Source organism: Castanea sativa, chromosome 8, assembly GCF_040712315.1.
Source record: "Castanea sativa cultivar Marrone di Chiusa Pesio chromosome 8, ASM4071231v1".
Taxonomy (NCBI): domain Eukaryota; kingdom Viridiplantae; phylum Streptophyta; class Magnoliopsida; order Fagales; family Fagaceae; genus Castanea; species Castanea sativa.
This window is the reverse complement of record NC_134020.1, coordinates 10,213,698-10,231,018: the sequence shown is the minus strand read 5'-3', so window position 1 is coordinate 10,231,018 and position 17,321 is coordinate 10,213,698. Positions and strand designations below refer to the sequence as shown.

Genomic DNA, 17,321 nt, shown 5'->3' with positions numbered 1-17,321 from the left:
TATTTTCAATTACCATCCTTACCCGTCCACTTTTTGTAGAAATGGAAGAATCTAGGAGAAGGGCATGCATAAAGCAGCAGGCTACTGCTAAGAAGAAGCTAGAGGGGAATCTTCCCCCCAAGATAGGCTCGATTCACTTGTCCACAAAAAGGCAACCGTTTGAGAAAATTGACCGCCAAGGCAAAAAGCAGAAGGTGGTGATGGGACTGGCTGCTAGTCAAGCTTCTGACGGTTTTAAGTTGCCCCCTAAGCTTGGCCTGGGGAAGGGCAAGGGTCTGATGGTCAATCTAGACCCCGTCAAGGAGAAACCTCCCGTCCTTCTCCGAGAGGATTCCCAGTACGCCCTTAAGCAAATCACCTCCATCATCAAGGACGAGGACTACAAGGACCTGGGCAATCACACTACTAAAGCAATGGGGGAGACGGCACTGTTCAACCTTACACAGGTTTGTATCCGTCACTACATGTTCCGTTGTATTTTTATCATTTCGTACTTACCCTTTGTTGTTGGTGTAGGGGGTCCTGATGGCGAAGGGATTGATGGAGCGTTTCCTTTCTTACAAGAAGACGCTGGAGCGCGTCCGTGCAAAGGCAAATGCAATGGAGGAAGAGCTGATGGAGCTGAGGGCCTGAAGGCTTCGTCATGAAGAGAAGCTGAAGCTATTCGAGCAGCTCCGTAGTGAATTGGAGAAACAAGTAGAGTTGCTAAAAGAAACCTTAGAGGAAAAAGAGGATAGTCTCCGTTAGGCAAAAGTTGATGTTGTTCGAGAGTACCGAGACTTTGACGCTTTTCTGAGTGAACTGGGTACTTCTTTTGCCGACGGCTTTGATGATTGCCTCTGTCAGGTCAAGGCTTCTTTTCCAGACTTGAACCTTTCACACATTACCATCGACCTTGAGGGCTAGACTCCAGCTCACCCCGTTGACATCGAGGGGACGGACGAGCTCTTTGGTGAAGACCACAGTGATGGTGAGGCTTTAAAGGCTGATACAAGAAGATCCGTTGAGGGTGATGCCCGTCAACCTTCAGCCTAGGGGCCTGATGACAAGGAAGGAACCTTGTAGCCCCGGAGTAGTTGTACATTCTTTTTATTCTTGTTTAAGTTTGAAAATGCACGGGAGAACAATATGTTTGTTTTGTTTTAACCGTTGCCTTTGGTTGAAATTTTATGTAAACGTTTGTTGTGTTTTGATTTTATGTTCTTCCTAATGCATACTCATCCGTTTCTCATATGAGTTTTTATTTTTTATTTTTTTTTTATTTTAAATTTGAACGTGTTCTGCCCTTCTGATAATGGTTCATCCATTTTATGGACTAAATGTCCTTTATAGGATGATTCGTTCAGTTAACGGACTTTTCAAATTTTATCCTTTGTGGGATGAACCATCCAGTTTATGGACAATGTAAAGGAATTGCATCCTTTATGGGATGATCCGTCCAAATTGTGAACTTTATAAATAGATTTCATCCCTTATTGGATGATCCGACCAATTTATGGACTTGTAAATTTCATTCCTTGTGGGATGATCTGTCCAGTTAATGCACTTGTAAATAAATTTTATCCTTCATGGGATAATCCACCCAGTTTGTGGATGGTGAATGAATCTCATCCTTCTTAGGATGATCCGTCCAATTTATGGACTTTGTAAATAAATTTCATCCCTCCTAAGATGATCTGTCCAGTTTATGGACTTGTAAATGGGTTAATCCATCCAGTTTGTGGACGGTGAATGAATCTCATCCTTCTTAGGATGATCTGTCCAATTTAGGGACTTTGTAAATAAATCTCAGCAGAAGAAATTCAATATGTTCTGAATAAACTCCTCTTACTATGATGGATAAGCAAGTGGAATATTGTTCATAAAAAACTAGAAAATTGCCTTTTGGGCTCTAAAAGTACCGTAAAGAATAATAAAAACTTAAAATTATTTGTTGAAAAAATAAACTGGAAATGAGGAGTGCCGGCGTTTGCACCTCTATCTACTGGTAGTATCTCTTTAGGTGTTCCACGTTCTAGGGATGTTGTAGCTTTTTTCCGTCCAGTGACTCGAGATAGTATGTGCCCTTCCTATTCCATGACACGACCCTGTATGGTCCTTCCCAGTTGGGTCCTAACTTCCCATGAGATTGGTTATTAGTGGCGCCCGTTATCTTTCTCAAGACGAGATCTCCTTTCTTGAAGTCCTTGTGTTTAACTCGGGAGTTATAGTGCCTTGCCATGAGGCTTTGATATCGCGCCAACCTTTGTTTAGCCGTCGCTCTGATCTCATGTATTGAACCGAGCTGCAAGCACATCGCCTCGTCATTCTTCTCCATGTCGTGGTTTGCTACCCTGTAACTGGTGAGACCTACTTCAGCTGGAATGACTGCCTCGTTGCCATACGCAAGTCGAAACGGTGTCTCTCCTGTAGGTGTCCTTGCCGTCATCCTGTATGCCCATAGTACACTAGGTAGCTCCTCCGGCCAAACACCTTTCACCCCCTCGAGCTGAGTCTTGATGATTTTTAACAAGGATCGGTTCATGACCTCAACCTGTCCGTTGGCTTGTGGGTGTGCAGGAGACGAATAATGGTTCTTAATCCCAAGCTGTGAGCAGAAGTCCCTGAATACGTCGTTATCGAACTGTTTCCCGTTTTCTGAGACTAGGACTCTGGGTATTTCGTATCTGCAAATGATGTTTCTCCACATGAAGCTATGTACATTCTTCTCTGTGATGTTGGCCAAGGCTTCATACTAGTCTATGCCGACCAGTAGGAATTTCAACTACTTGACTGCTGTAGGAAACGGGCACATGATGTCAAGACCTCATTGAGCAAAGGGCCATGGGGCTGTCATTGGAGTGAGTTCTTCCGTCGGTTGCCTTATGAGCTTGCCGAACCTCTGACATTTGTCACACTTCCTAACGTACACTTTAGCATCCTTCTGCATAGTGGGCCAGTAGTATCCGGCCCTAATCAGCTTATGGACTAAGGACCGCAACCCCGAGTGGTTCCCGCATACTCCTTCATGTACTTCCTTCATGACATAGTCCTCTTCTTCGAGGACAAGGCACCTTAGGTAGGGGCGGGAGAAACCTCTCTCGTATAAGACATCTTTAATCAATATGAATCGCGTAGCGTATATCCTCAATTTCCTTGCGGCTCTTTTGTCACCGGGCAACAAACCATCCTTCAGGTAGGAGATAATCGGCGTTGTTCGGTTTTCCTCGATTCCTATCTCCTGCATGTTGACTACGTTTATTATGGGTGAGTTCTGAACAAAAAGGAGTACCTTGCTTAGGAAAGGCATGTTATCTGCTGATGCCGCCTTGGCAAGTCGGTCGGCCTGTTCATTCTCCTCCCTTGGGATTTGAACAACTCTACATTCATGTTGCGCATCCTACTCTTCACCTGTTTGAGGTATTCCTTCATCCGTTCTCCTTTGCACTCGTAACAACCAGTAATCTGACTAGTAACTACTTGGGAATCATAACATACCATTGCATCCGTGGCTCCTGCTACTTATGCGAGATCTAGTCCTGCTATTAGAGCTAGGGCTGTCCAGCGGGTAAAAGACCCGATCAACTCGCCCGGGTCCGACCGACCCGAGGCCCAACGGGTGGACCCGAAGTCCATGGTGGTTCGGATTTGGGTCCCCCTCTAATAAAACCCGAAAAATTGGTTCGGGTGGTGGGTTAATGAGTTAAATACCTGCAGAATCCGACCCGACTGATAGTTAAGTGAAAAAAAAAAAAAACATGTAGTACAATAAACCCATGAAGTCTGAAGCTTGGGAAAGTGGGGTGATTGGACTAAACTAAAAAGGCTGACTTGTTTAAGAGCTACACGGCAGGTGATGGGACTAAAAGCTAAACAATGAGTGGTATTTATCCTAAAACCACTTGCTCCCACGGTTTTGAAAATGCCAAACACAATTTCCACGCATAGAGAACTGAGAGAAGCTCCTTCCACCACACAATTTCCTTTACCCTGATGAGTCATGGCCTAAAAAAAAATCTCCTGCTGAACTTCAGACTCTGATCACTGAAGATATGGAGCGGGCAAATAGCTACACAAGCACAGCACTTCAAATCAAAAAAAAATTTCACTTCCCCATGCCTCTACTCTAAGGGTTTCAAGACTCTACCATGTCCATGGACCATGGACATGGTAGAGTCTCGGCTACACCGGCCTACACAGAGTCACAGACACAGTACACTTCAAGAGTTTAAGTAGAGTCTCGGGCCTCTCTCGGCTACACTTCACATCATGAATCTCTTGATTCACTTCCCCATGCCCGAGTCTCGGCTACACCCTACACTTCAAAGTTCAAATCAAAACCCAAATCAGACCCATACTCGGCTCACTCTTAAGTCTCAACCTCAACCCTCATCTCTCTCTTTTATAAATTGGTCATCTTTGAGTTCTTTTTTCTCTCTGCTCTCTAGTCTCTACTGATTTCAAAATCTGTCTTTATTTTTTGAAACAAACCAAGTCCTTTACTCCTTCCTTTACATCAAAGGTTCAAAATCTTTATAGTTTCTGCACTCCATGTGTCTTCTCAGCCTCTCTGTCTCGGCTTCCTAGTCTCAGATCAGGTAATTTTTTTCCCCTTTTCATCCCTCTTTTTCTGTATTTTGTGTTTGTGAATCTGTGATATGGGTTTATCAGTTTGTTCAAATGACTTATTTTTTGATATTGTAATAAGAATTATATGAAAAGTAACTGAATGTTATGAATCCGGTTGTGAGTTTTAATAAGAATTATATGAAAAGTAACTTTATTTTTCGGCTCACTCTTTGTTTTTGTTTTCTTTGTTATAAAATTTTAATCTTTTAATTACTAGGAATGTGAGTTTTAATTACCTTGCTTTGTGTTGTTATGAATCCGGTTGGGAAGTTGATGTTTGTTACTCTGTTTGGTTGTTGCTTTTTTTTATGAAATTGAGTATATTTATGGATTTTTAATCTTTTTTTACTTGGGGTGTTAGTTTTAAATACTTTGCTTTTTGTTTGTATGAACCCTGTTGGGGATTTAATGTGTTAATTCAGATGGACGTTTTTTAATTTGTCACTAATTAATTGTTAATTCTTAGATTTTTATTTATATTTTGTGGGTTTTGATAGCAAAAAAAAAAAAAAGTCCCAACTTTTAACATTGTATTGATTGGAACTTGTTATAACTAATTTATTGTTTGTTGATTTGTTAAAACTTTGAGAGTTGAAGGTGTGGATTATATGTTGAACAAGTGTTTCATGTGCTTTGTGTTGTGGGGGTTATGGTAGAGAAAGCTTAATTGGGGTAATTTTTTTTGCTTTAGAGGACAAGCTGAGAAGGAGTTTAAGGTTGAAGTTGAAGCAATTGGACGTGTTCAGCATAAAAATTTAGTGAGGTTGCTCGGTCATTGTGCTGAAGGTGCTCATAGGTATTTCGATATTTAGTTACATCCTGTCCCTCTTATCTTTATTGTTTATGGATATAAAAACTTTTGCCAAGGACAATTTCTTTCAAATTCTTATAGTTATATAAGTGCTTAGCTTTGTTTTGACTCTTAAACATGCATGTAATTTAAAATGAAATCATGAAGTGCTATGTAATTTACCTTGATACAGAACACTAAGTGTCAAATGAAATCAGTACTTGTGAAGACAATACTTACGCATAATAATATTTCTTATTCTACAAAGGTCTAGTGTATGTGACTTTGCCCTTTAAAGAGGTCAACTACAATGATCTTTCTTAGGATTAGTTTATTATGGTCGTTTTCTAATGCTTAAATTTGATGTCTTTAGGCTATGGAAACCTCTAGTGATGCACCCCCTTCCCAAACAATACCTGCTGCCCAAGTTGATCCTACTGTCCAAGCTGAATCTGTGGCCACTCCAACCAGTGCTGAGGCACTTCCACCTAAACCTAAGCATAAAACCAAGGTGTGTGAGGCAGCTGTTGATTGTGGTAGTAATAGGAAAAAGTCTATTGCTTGGGATCATTTTGAAAAAATAAAGATTAGTGAGGGTCAATTTAAGGCTGTTTGCCATTATTGTAAAAAACCTTATCGTGCTAATAGTAAGGGTCATGGTAGTACTAATTTATTGAATCATACACCAAACTGTGTTAAGAACCCTAATAGAGTTTCACTTAAAGGGCAACAAACCTTAGCATTTGAACCCAAGGGGGAAGGGTTTCAGCTTGTACCATCAGCCTTTACTGTTGAGGCTTCTAGGAAGGCACTTGCTAAAATGATTATAATAGATGAGTTGCCTTTTAGGCTAGTTGAAGGGTATGGTTTCAAAAATATTCAACAACCTTACAACCTAAGTTGCAAATTAGGGAAATTCCATCTCGCCAAACTGTAGCTAGGGATGTGATTGGCATTTATGGTGTTGAGAGAGAGAAACTAAGGGAAGCCTTAAAAGGTCGTAGGGTGTGCCTTACTACGGACACATGGACTAGTATTCAAAATCTGAATTATATGTCCCTCACATGTCATTTTATTGATGATGATTGGAACTTGCATAAGAGGATTCTGAATTTTTGTCAAGTGGAGGACCATAGGGGGGAGACTATAGGTAGGAAGATTGAGATGTGTTTGCGTGAGTGGGGTGTTGATGGCATATTCACCTTGACAGTGGATAATGCTTACTCTAATGGCACTACCATTAAATTTTTACAAACAATAACTAAAGATTGGAAGGGGACTATTTTAGAACATGAGTTCTTGCACATGAGGTGTTGTGCACATATTTTAAATCTGATTGTGGGAGATGGTTTGAACGAAATTGATGCGTCCATTGCTAGGGTGCGTGAAGCGGTGAGGTATGTGAAGTCCTCACCAAATAGAAATCAAATTTTTAGGAGTTTTATGGAGAGATTAGGTATTGAGTCCAAGTGTTTACTAAGTCTTGATGTAACTACTAGGTGGAACTTTACCTATCTCATGTTAGATACTGCTGAAAAATTTGAGAAAGTGTTCCTAAGAATGGACTTTGAGGATGATAGCTATTGTTCATACTTTTTGAACAAGGAAAATAGTGGTGGTTTGGGAGCCCCTTGTGGGGTTGATTTTCAAAATTGTAGGACATTTGTGGGTTTCTTGAAACTTTTTTACAATGCAACAAAAAAATTTTCCGGTCCGTTGTATGTTACTTCAAATACCTTCTTTGATGAGATGTTTGTGATTCAAGAGAATATTGCTCATTTAATTAAATCTGAAAATCATCTCTTGAAAAACATGGCAACTAAAATGGAAGCTAAATTTGAAAAGTACTGGGGGAAAGGGGATAAAATTAATCAGCTTTTGTATGTGGCTATGGTTCTTGATCCAAGGAAGAAAATGAGGTTTTTGAAGTTTTCTTTTTCTGAAATTTATGGGGAGTCAGTGGCTGATGAGATGGTTGATTTAGTGAGGAAGACCATGGATAGGTTGTATGATGTTTACTCTAGGGTTGATTCGCCAAATGGGGTAGTACCAAGTGAGAATGAGAGGACACACATGGAAGGTGATACAATTGGTGGTAGTGATCCATATGTGATGGTTAATTCACGATATGAGCGGTTTTTAGAGGCTGAGAAGTCTGTAAGGTGTAGCAATGAGATTGAAAGATATTTGGCTGAAAATTGTGAGAGTAGAAGGGATGTGAAGTTTGAGATTTTGGGGTGGTGGAAAGCCAATTTAGATAGGTACCAAGTGCTGTCCAAAATGACTAGGGATGTACTGGCTGTACCTATTTCTACGGTTGCTTCTGAATCAACATTTAGTACCGGAGGGCGCATACTTGATCCATTTAGAAGTTCACTCTCCCCTCTCATGGTTCAAAATCTTGTTTGTGCTCAAAACTGGCTGCAAGCCCATGTCCCAATTTCTTTTCGCAAGTCAAAGGACGAGGTTGAGGCCTTGAAGGATGAATTTCATGAATTAGGTAATATGTTTAACTTCCAAACTGCTAGTCTATTAAGTGTTATTAAATGTGTCATATACTTGAGCAAAATTTAATCTATTGTCTCAATTTTTTCTTTACCAGTTTTAAATCAAGCAACAACAGCAGCAAGTTCTAGTTCTTGCTCAAGCAAAGGTGGTACTCGTACCACCATTAGTATTGATGAATGATCACAGATTGAAAATGTTTCTGCCTTTATAATTTTTGTTCATATGATCACTTCCGTTTTGGTTATTCTGTAGCTAAATATTTTTTTCCCCATTGTATTGTAGGAGGAAGGAATGTCGCATTTTGTAAAGGAGGCAGTTTTTTTGGATGTATTTTGAAGTTTTTTGGACAGATGTGTAGCTTTTCTAATTATACATGAACTTGTCTTGCTTATAAGAAGGAAAACTTAGCATCAGTGTAGGCTTTCCTTTTTATAAGTTATGGACTTGTGAACTATAGATAATAGAGTAGTTCTTTACTGCTTTAGGAAAGCTTTTTTTGGAAATACTTAATAGTATTTCATAATTGTAACTAATTATATATACTGCTAGGAATATTGCCTAATGCTTTGGTAGTTTACTGCCTTGTGCAGTAACTGCCTTCTCTGCTGCCTGAATGACTTTATATATATATATATATATATATATATATATATATATATATGGAATTATGAAGATATGGAGTATTTTTAGTAACGCTGGCTACTGTGTGATTCTGGATATTTGTTTGATGTATGGAATGGTTGGTAGATCTGTGTTTCAGATTGATAGATTGATGAATGTGGAAACAAATTGGTACTACCCAGGCCTTAAAGGCTTGGGCAATTTGGAAAATATTTGTTATAATGTGTGGATGATTAACAGGTGGTAACAAAATAGTATAGTGTTTTTATTTATTTGATTGATGCTTAGGTTTATAATGCTGTTGATGTTTAACAGTTCCCAGGATTATTTGTTTGATTGATGCCTAGGTTTATAATGTTATTGATGTTTTAACAGTTCCCAGGTTTTACTTTTGTATATTTTTGTTCACAAATGCAATACTCTATGTGGGTTCTGGCCAAATTCATAGAGAGTTGTAGGGAGTATAAATTTGGAGTTTTGGTCAATAATTGAAGGCCCAATTTAAAATAAATTAAGTAAAAAGCCGACCCAATCTATTAATTCCTTGAAAAGCTCAATAATTTTGGCCAAAAAGGCCCAAAAAAAATTGAATCCAATAAAAAGGCTAAAATTGATCCAACCCGCCAATCCGATGAATCTGACCCGTTTCAACCGATGATCCGACCCGGCGGGTTTAACCAATATTTTGGTTGGTTGCGGGCCAGTTTTTCAGTGACCCAACTCCATCGGGTCGAGTGCGGGTTGGGCCCAAACCCGGGCTGACTCGACCCGTGGACAGCCCTAATTAGAGCTTCGTACTCAGCCTCGTTGTTTGTTATGGAGAAATTGAGTCTGATCATGCATTGAACCTCGTCTCCCTTGGGGCTGAGAAGTATTATACTGGCTCCTCTAGTGTGTTTAATCGTCGACCCGTCTATGTATATCACCCACCAGGGTTCCCTTCTGCCCCCTATTCATCTGGTCAGGCAAATTCAGCAATGAAATCGGCAATAACTTGTCCTTTGGTGGTCGTACGTGGTCGATACTACATATTAAACTCACTCAGCTCGATCGCCCATAACGCCATTCGTCTAGCCGCCTCTGGACTGCTCATTGCTCTCCACAACGGCTTTTCCATCAAGATGACTATAATGTGGGTCTAGAAGTACAGTTTGAGCTTGCGCGCTGCAGTCACTAATACGAAGGCAAGCTTTTCCATAAGTGGGTACCTTTCTTCTGCCCCTCGTAGTGCTTGGCTTGTGAAGTACATTGGCTTCTAGGCTCCATCCTCTACCTTAACTAGAGCTGCACTAACAGCGGTTAAGGAAATGGCCAAGTAGAGGAATATCTCCTCTCCTGGTCTGGGTGGACTTAGCAAGGGTGGGGAAGAGAGGTATGCCTTTAGATCCTCGAATGCCTGCTGACACTCAGTTGTCCATTCAAAAGCCTTCTTTAATGTGTGGAAGAAGGGGAGGCACTTATCCCGTTGCTCTTGAAACAAACCTGTTCAAAGCTGCAATCTTACCATTCAAACTTTGTACCTCCTTGATGGTTTTTTGTGGTGCCAACTCCATGATAGCCTAAACCTTGTCTAGATTGACCTCGATACCCCTCTAGGTCACCATGAATCCGAGGAACTTTCCAGTCGTCACTCTGAACGTACACTTGCTTGGATTTAGTTTCATGTTATAGCGCCTAAGCGTCTCAAAGGTCTTCCTCAGGTCGTTGAGGTGGTCATCCTTCCGTAAGCTTTTTATCAGCATACCGTCTACGTACGCCTCAACATTCCTCCCAATCTGGTGTGCAAACATCTCGTTCATAAGCCTCTGATACGTCGTGCCTGCGTTTTTTAGGCCAAACGGCATCACCTTATAATAAAAGAGTCCCTGGCTTGTGACGAAAGAGGTCTTCTCCTGATCAGCTTCGTCCAGCTTTATTTGGTTGTACCCAGAAAATGCATCCATGAAGCTTAGTAGTTAGTGTCTTGCCATTGAATCTACCAAGATATCAATCCTTAGGAGGGGGTAGCTGTCCTTGGGGCATGCTCTATTCAAATCTGTGAAGTCAACGCATATCCTTCACTTTCTGTTGGCTTTCTTCACCATTACTACGTTGGCTAGCCAGTCGGGGTAGTACACTTCCTGTATGAACCTTGCTTCCTGCAACTTGTGAACTTCCTCTGCTATGGCTCTATCCCTTTCTTGAGTGAACACCCGCTTTTTTTGGCAGACAGGAGAGAAAGAGGGCAAAACGTTTAACTTGTGAACAATGATGGAAGGGTCGATTCCGGGTATGTCCTCATGGCTCCATGCAAAGGTGTCTTGGTTGTCTCTTAGGAATGACTTCAAGGCCTGCCGAACTGATAGGCTAGCAAGAGTACCTATTTTTGTCGTCCACTCTGGCTTGGTGTCATCAACGTGCACCTCTTCGATTCCTTCTATTGGCTCTGCCGCCGTCCTCTGTTCCTCTATACACATTGCTGGCAAATGATCGTCCATTTCAATCATAACTATGTAGCACTCACGTGCTGCTGTCTGATCACCCCGTACCTCCCCTACCCCATATTTGGTCGGGAACTTGACCATCCGGTGGTAGGTAGAGGTTACGACCTTCCATGAATTGAGGGTAGGTCGGCCAAAATAGAATTGTAAGCAGATGAGTAGTCTACTACTAGGAATGTAACATCCTTGGTGATTTGCTGGGGGTAATCACCAACCGTGACGGACAAGGTGATTGTGCCTAGTAGGTATACCCTTGTACCTCCAAAGCCAACGAGTGGCGCACCAGTCGAGATCAACTGTTCTCTCCCAATCCTTATTTGCTAAAACGCTAGGTAGTAAAGTATATTAGTGGAGCTGTCGTTATCTACCAAGACCCTGTGAATGTTGTAGTCGTCAATCCGTATACTTATGACAAGTGCATCGTCATATGGGTGATGGAGGTGTCGAGCGTCTTCTTCCGAGAACCCGATCATCGGGTCGTCCATGCTTGCCATCCTTGGGATCAATCCTGTCATCTGGACATTCTGGACCAATCAGAGGTATGTCTTACGTGCCCTCTTGGTTGAACACGGAGCTGCAGTGCCCCTACAATCATTCTTGTCCCCGATGGGTGGCTTAGGGCGCTCGTTCTCCCTCCGGGGGCCTTGCTCTTGCAACTGGTCCATCTTCTCTTTGCTTACGAACCTCTGCAATTTCCCCTGCCTGATCAGGGCTTCTATCTACTGCTTCAAATCGTAACACTTGGAAGTATCATGGCCATGGTCGCGATGGAAACAGTAGTATTTGTCTCTAGACTCTTTGTTGGGATCACCCTTCAGCTTTCCAGGAAATGTTAGCGATCCTTCGTCCTTTATCTGCATTAGTACCTAATCGATCGGAACGTTTAGCAGAGTGAAATTTGCAAATCTCACCGAGGGGGTCTTGGAGCGTCTATCTTCTCGCCCGTCACCAGTCCTCATGACCTTCCGTCCTCTCTCCTGTCTTCCATCTTCTTGCCTTTCTCTCTTTCTAGGCTTTTCTTCTCGTGCAAGTAGTGCATCTTTCGCGTTCATGTATTTGGTAGCCCTATAAAGCACATTTGACATAGTCTTTGGATCGTTTTTGTATTGAGAAAACAGAAACTTACCCTTCTGTAGTCCATTAGTGAATGCTGCAACAAGTATCTTGTCATCGGCTTCATCAATCGAGAGGGCTTCCTTGTTGAATCGGGTGATGTAAGACCTTAGCGTCTCGTCCTACCGTTGCTTGATGTTCATTAGGCATGTGGTTGACTTCTTATACCTGTGTCCTCTAATAAAGTGTAAGGCAAACTGGGCGCTCAACTCCTTGAAAGTACTGATGGAGTTTGGCGTCAGCCTGCTAAACCACACCCTCGTAGGACCCCTCAATGTGGTGGGAAAGGCCCTGCACATGATTTCGTCTGCTACTCCCTACAGATGCATGAGGATCTTAAATGTTTCCAGGTGGTCTAACAGGTCCTTTGATCTGTCGTAGGCCTCTATCTGCAGCATACGAAACTTCGGCTGTAGAAGGAATGAAGTGACAAGTGCAGTGAAAGGTGAATTTGTCTTGTGCACCAGATCATCGAGATCATTCGATACCCGCCCTTTGAGGGCGTTTATCATCAAGTCCATCTATTCTCTCATCATCTGTATATCTGCAACTAGGTTCGGCGGGGCGATGTCTGTGGCCATTGGCCTGCTCATAACATTGCTGCCTTCCCGCCCTTCTCGATTCTGTCTTGTGTTGTTGCGCTGAAGGCTGTTCCCTTCCTGCTCCCCCTCCTAGTCCCGAGGCTCAGCGTCCCTTTGGCACAGTTGTTCCTCCAAGTCATGGTTTTGCTTGGTAAGGCGCTCAACCGCCGCTGCCAGTGTCTAAATCTGTTTCTCAAGCGGGTAAGCACCATGCAACCTTTTTGTCTGGGAAACACCAGCACAACTTATCTACTCGACTTTTCCCACAGACAGCGTCAACTGATGATGCCGAAAATCATCAGTAGGCTACAAAGTTCTTACATGCTTGAAACAACACCTGCACATGCCAAAAAGAAAAAGACTTAAGAGGGTACCGGTGTGGTATCGGCCTAATACCTTCCGAAGGTTAAGTCAAAGAGATTGTCACAACTCTAGAGTGCCAGAGCTGGGATGAATTATGCGTACCTATTTTCTGTAGGTTATGGCCTTTTTATAGTGGTGAGGAACCGACCTTTGTTCCTTGGAGAAGAGGAATATTTCCTTGTAGAGAAGATCTTCATAAATGCACGTAATTTAAGGGACCCTTTCCATGTAAGGGTTCTATTGACTAGGGTTAAGCGTGGTTCACAAGTTATTATTATTCGAAACATGCTTGGAAACCACGTAAGCCATGTCATTGCCACGTGTATTTGGTTCCGTCGACCTTCGTGTTTGTCCGGGGGTTTATCCGTCCTTTTTAGGCGACTCGTTCTCCTTGGATCATCCCGTACATTGGAGGTAACCCGTCCCAATGCATTATCCGTCCATTGTTCATGGGTTTTGTCGTCGCATGTCTTTATCCGTCATCCTATTGATGCTACCTATCGTTGGTCTTTGCAAATTCTGACCGTCTACCCTAAATATACCCTCTTCATTGTTGTTGTCGTGGATTTTATAATTGCTGTTAATTATTGTTTTTAATTTTTATATTACAAATATGAACGTGGGTTTTTACTGATTTGAGGAAATGCTAATATGAAATGTGGTGTACTCTTCTTTCTTACTTTCTTTTTTTAGAAAACTTTTATTGTTTATTCAATGTGAAAATGAGTTTTTATAGTTTGCGTAATGGTAATACTTCATTATTTTTGTCAATGTTAGATGCAAGGGATCCCGGGGGATTCACATGTTCTAGATCATAAGAAATAATTGGTGGGGGGTGGTGTATGTGTGCAAAAGAAGATACTTTTGGTTTCAGCCTCTTCAAGATCTTCATATTCCTACATATTGGGTTTGGTTTTTTGATATATTATGAACATGAAGAAGGAGATTAGAATTAGCTTTGTTTTGGTCTTCGAAAGATTTTAATTTTTAAGCGTTTTTAATACTTTTAAGAGATCTAAATATCTAATCCAAGAGAAAAGGTCAGGCCTAATTTAGTTCATATGTCATTAGCTGAATTAATTAGTTTTGTCATTTAGGAGCATTGAATAGATCTCCATGGCTGCAAAAAACAAACATAAAGAAATGGAAAAGTAGAAAAGAACAAAGTAAAACGTATATTTTGGGATCCATTTTCAAAGGCAGCGTGCCTGTGTTTTATTCAGCCAAATTCCTCAACAATATTGGTATTGTTCTCTAGAATTCATTTCTTAAAAAAAAAAAAGATTATTAATCTTTAAATCAGTATTGTCTAACATGAATGTAAATCATGTCATGTTCAGCTCAAAAAGAAAAAAAAAAGCTGTACTTAATTTGTACTACAAAGGATTATTAGTCCAGAATAATGAAAATGAACTTAATTTAAACAGCCGAAAGACAAAGTACTTTTTGTCAAGGATACGTTTGTAGTTTGTACAACTAATGCAGATAAGACCAACTGGGATAATAATTTTGTATCTGTTTTTGACCCAACCACACCTGAGCTTGAATCTTTGAGGAAGTAGGGTCCAATGAATGTGCCCCAGAGAGAAAAAATGGGAAATAGAAATATTCAATGGTTGTAGTTTTATATACTTAATGCGTGTCTTTAGTCATCAACTGTCTCAACTACTCTTAATTCTTTATTCTATCAGAACATATTTTTATCAACCTCAACCTGAAGCCTTCTTTATTGTTTTGTTTTTTTGCAAATTTCTTCTAGTGGGAGCAAGTGAAGTAAAAGCCTTAACCAAGTCCAGGAGTTTACCAAGTCTTATGCATGGATTAGACACTGCCATGCCAATATTTAATAGTGATGCCTTAACATTCATTTTGGTAATAGAATATATCAAAACTGTGCAGATCCCTTGTATTGTTATATTGCATTAATGCACCAATGGCTAACAAGACTTTTACTTGGTAAATGAATAGGAGTCCCGAATTGTATTGGTGTTTTCGGATTTTGAACCATTAAGCACTTATCATTAACTACTAGATGTTATGTATCTAACTAACTCTCACATGGAAGTACAGGTCACTGAGAATTAGTCCCTCTTATTGAGTTTGCGTCACCACATACCGCAACTAGAACTTTCTTTTTCTATATGGTTTTGTTTTGTTTTGTTGAATAAGTAATACCAGACAACAAAGCAGCAACAAAAACTACATCTTATATAAAAAAAAAAGGACAAAGGAACTCCCCCACAAACTACACAACACTCTGTTTTTAATACTATCTCTTACATTCTTACACAAGAACAATCTATATCTAACATCTCAATTAATAGCATAAATGATCTCATCCTCTGACCAAGCCTTGCCTCCATGAATTTTCGCAATATGATCAATTCTAATATGATAAATGACTGCACCATAGAGAAATTTCATAAAATTTTAGAATATGGCATTAATAATATTATCAAATATCCGTAGTGAAATTTTATTTAAGGATTATGGGAGTGCTGAGGGTTGGTCACTGACAATCAAAGCTTATCCAAGCTTGAGAGCAAGGCTGGATAGTTTTGGATTTGAAGTCCCTTACTCCTCTGAAATTTGATGATATAGACCATATCTTTAACCTGTTGCTAGGACATTTGAACTCAAGGGTTATTTATTAACCATCACTCCCCACAGAAGTAAAAATTTTGGGGGTGAAATATCTGCATACAAATGAAAGATTTTAGTAGTCATTTTAGTGTGAGCAACAATTTTTTAATTATGGAAGACATGCTTATGCCAAAACTGAAAAGCTATGAGAAATAGAATTATGGCTTGCTCATGATATAATTGTCATTTTAGCGTGACAAAATTACGATTAGCATTTATCTTGATTTCATTTCAGTTTAAATCCTAATGACAACCATCCATCTTCACATAATCACTAAACTAACAATCCATTTATGCAGATTGTATGGGAGCCTTACACGCATACGTTGGGCTCCTTGCCTACGTATTGCACTGCCGGGCAGCATATTTGGAGAGCCGAGGTGCCACTGATATACTTTTGGATAGTGGAGGGGCATCATCCCATGGGTCTTCCGTCAGTTTGGGATGAAGCAACCGGTTCCAGGGGTTGTGGATACGTCGACCGATCTTCACAGGATATCCCTCCAGGGTAAATAGGAGAGGGATTGGGTGGTAGAACATGTTGCCCATATTCAGCAATGGGCCAACCGAGGGCAACTTGTTCACACTGCCCCTGTCCTGGACAGTGATACGACGTATCTCGTTGACTACATGAGGTGGTACGATCGCAACGCAAGGCGGTACATAAGAGTAGAGTCTGCGTATTGGGAAATCCTGGTAAGGCAACAATCCCTTCCCCTGGTGTTGAAACCATCGTTTGATTAAATATCTTCCGCAAGATAATAAACATGCATGCAAAACTTCACAATAATTATTGTCATTAAATCTCTATGAGTTTATCTTTCATTATATTTTAAAGTAAACAAATTTTAGATTTCAGTTCTTCATAAATAAGTGAATTTGTGGTATCCAAGTTCCAAATCACCTTGATATTTGTAATATCCAAAAATTACATTATGGGAAAAAGTTGTCACGTACTATAATTTTCACTATAGTACAGTCACTGGCACAGCTAGCACGGGGCGAGGGGGGGCAATTGCCCCCCCTGACTTTGTAAAAAAATTCCCCTAACTACTAGTTTTGTAGGGGGCATTTCACTATTTATTTAAGGTGCTTGACACTTTGACCCACCCTTTTGATGTGAAAAAGAGAAAAAGCTAGTCCAATCCACCTTTAAAGAAGCAGATTGGAAAGTAAGGAAAAATGTTTTCCTAAAAAGATAAATTAAAATAAAAAAAATGGTAAAGAAGGGTTATATTTACAATATTTTTATAACAAATTATATATGTAAGATGTAATTGGTTTTAATTTGAACCTGCCACTGAATTTTTTTTATTTTTACTAATAACAACTTCTCATGTAAGATTTGTTAAAAAAATATTGTGTACATAGCATATCCCTTATTTTTTATCTATTACATTATTCATGGCATTTGTCTTTCTTGTTCATATCTCATAAATGACTTGTCACATAAATAAACAGTGAAATGTCATTTAATTTTTTTTTAACAATATGCAAAATTTACTTTTCGTTAAATTTGTTTACAATTGTTTATTTATTTTGTTACTATAATTGATTAATGTATTAATTTTTTTTAATACTATCTTTTAATCTTGCCCCCCCTAAACTAAAATC

At 40.2% G+C, this 17,321-nt stretch overlaps 1 pseudogene; it reads left to right on the top strand.

Annotated features, from left to right (window-relative positions):
- Window positions 1–5,774: 5,774 nt before the first annotated feature.
- LOC142606608 (zinc finger BED domain-containing protein RICESLEEPER 2-like) lies at window positions 5,775–8,086 on the top strand (annotated as a pseudogene).
- Window positions 8,087–17,321: the final 9,235 nt, after the last annotated feature.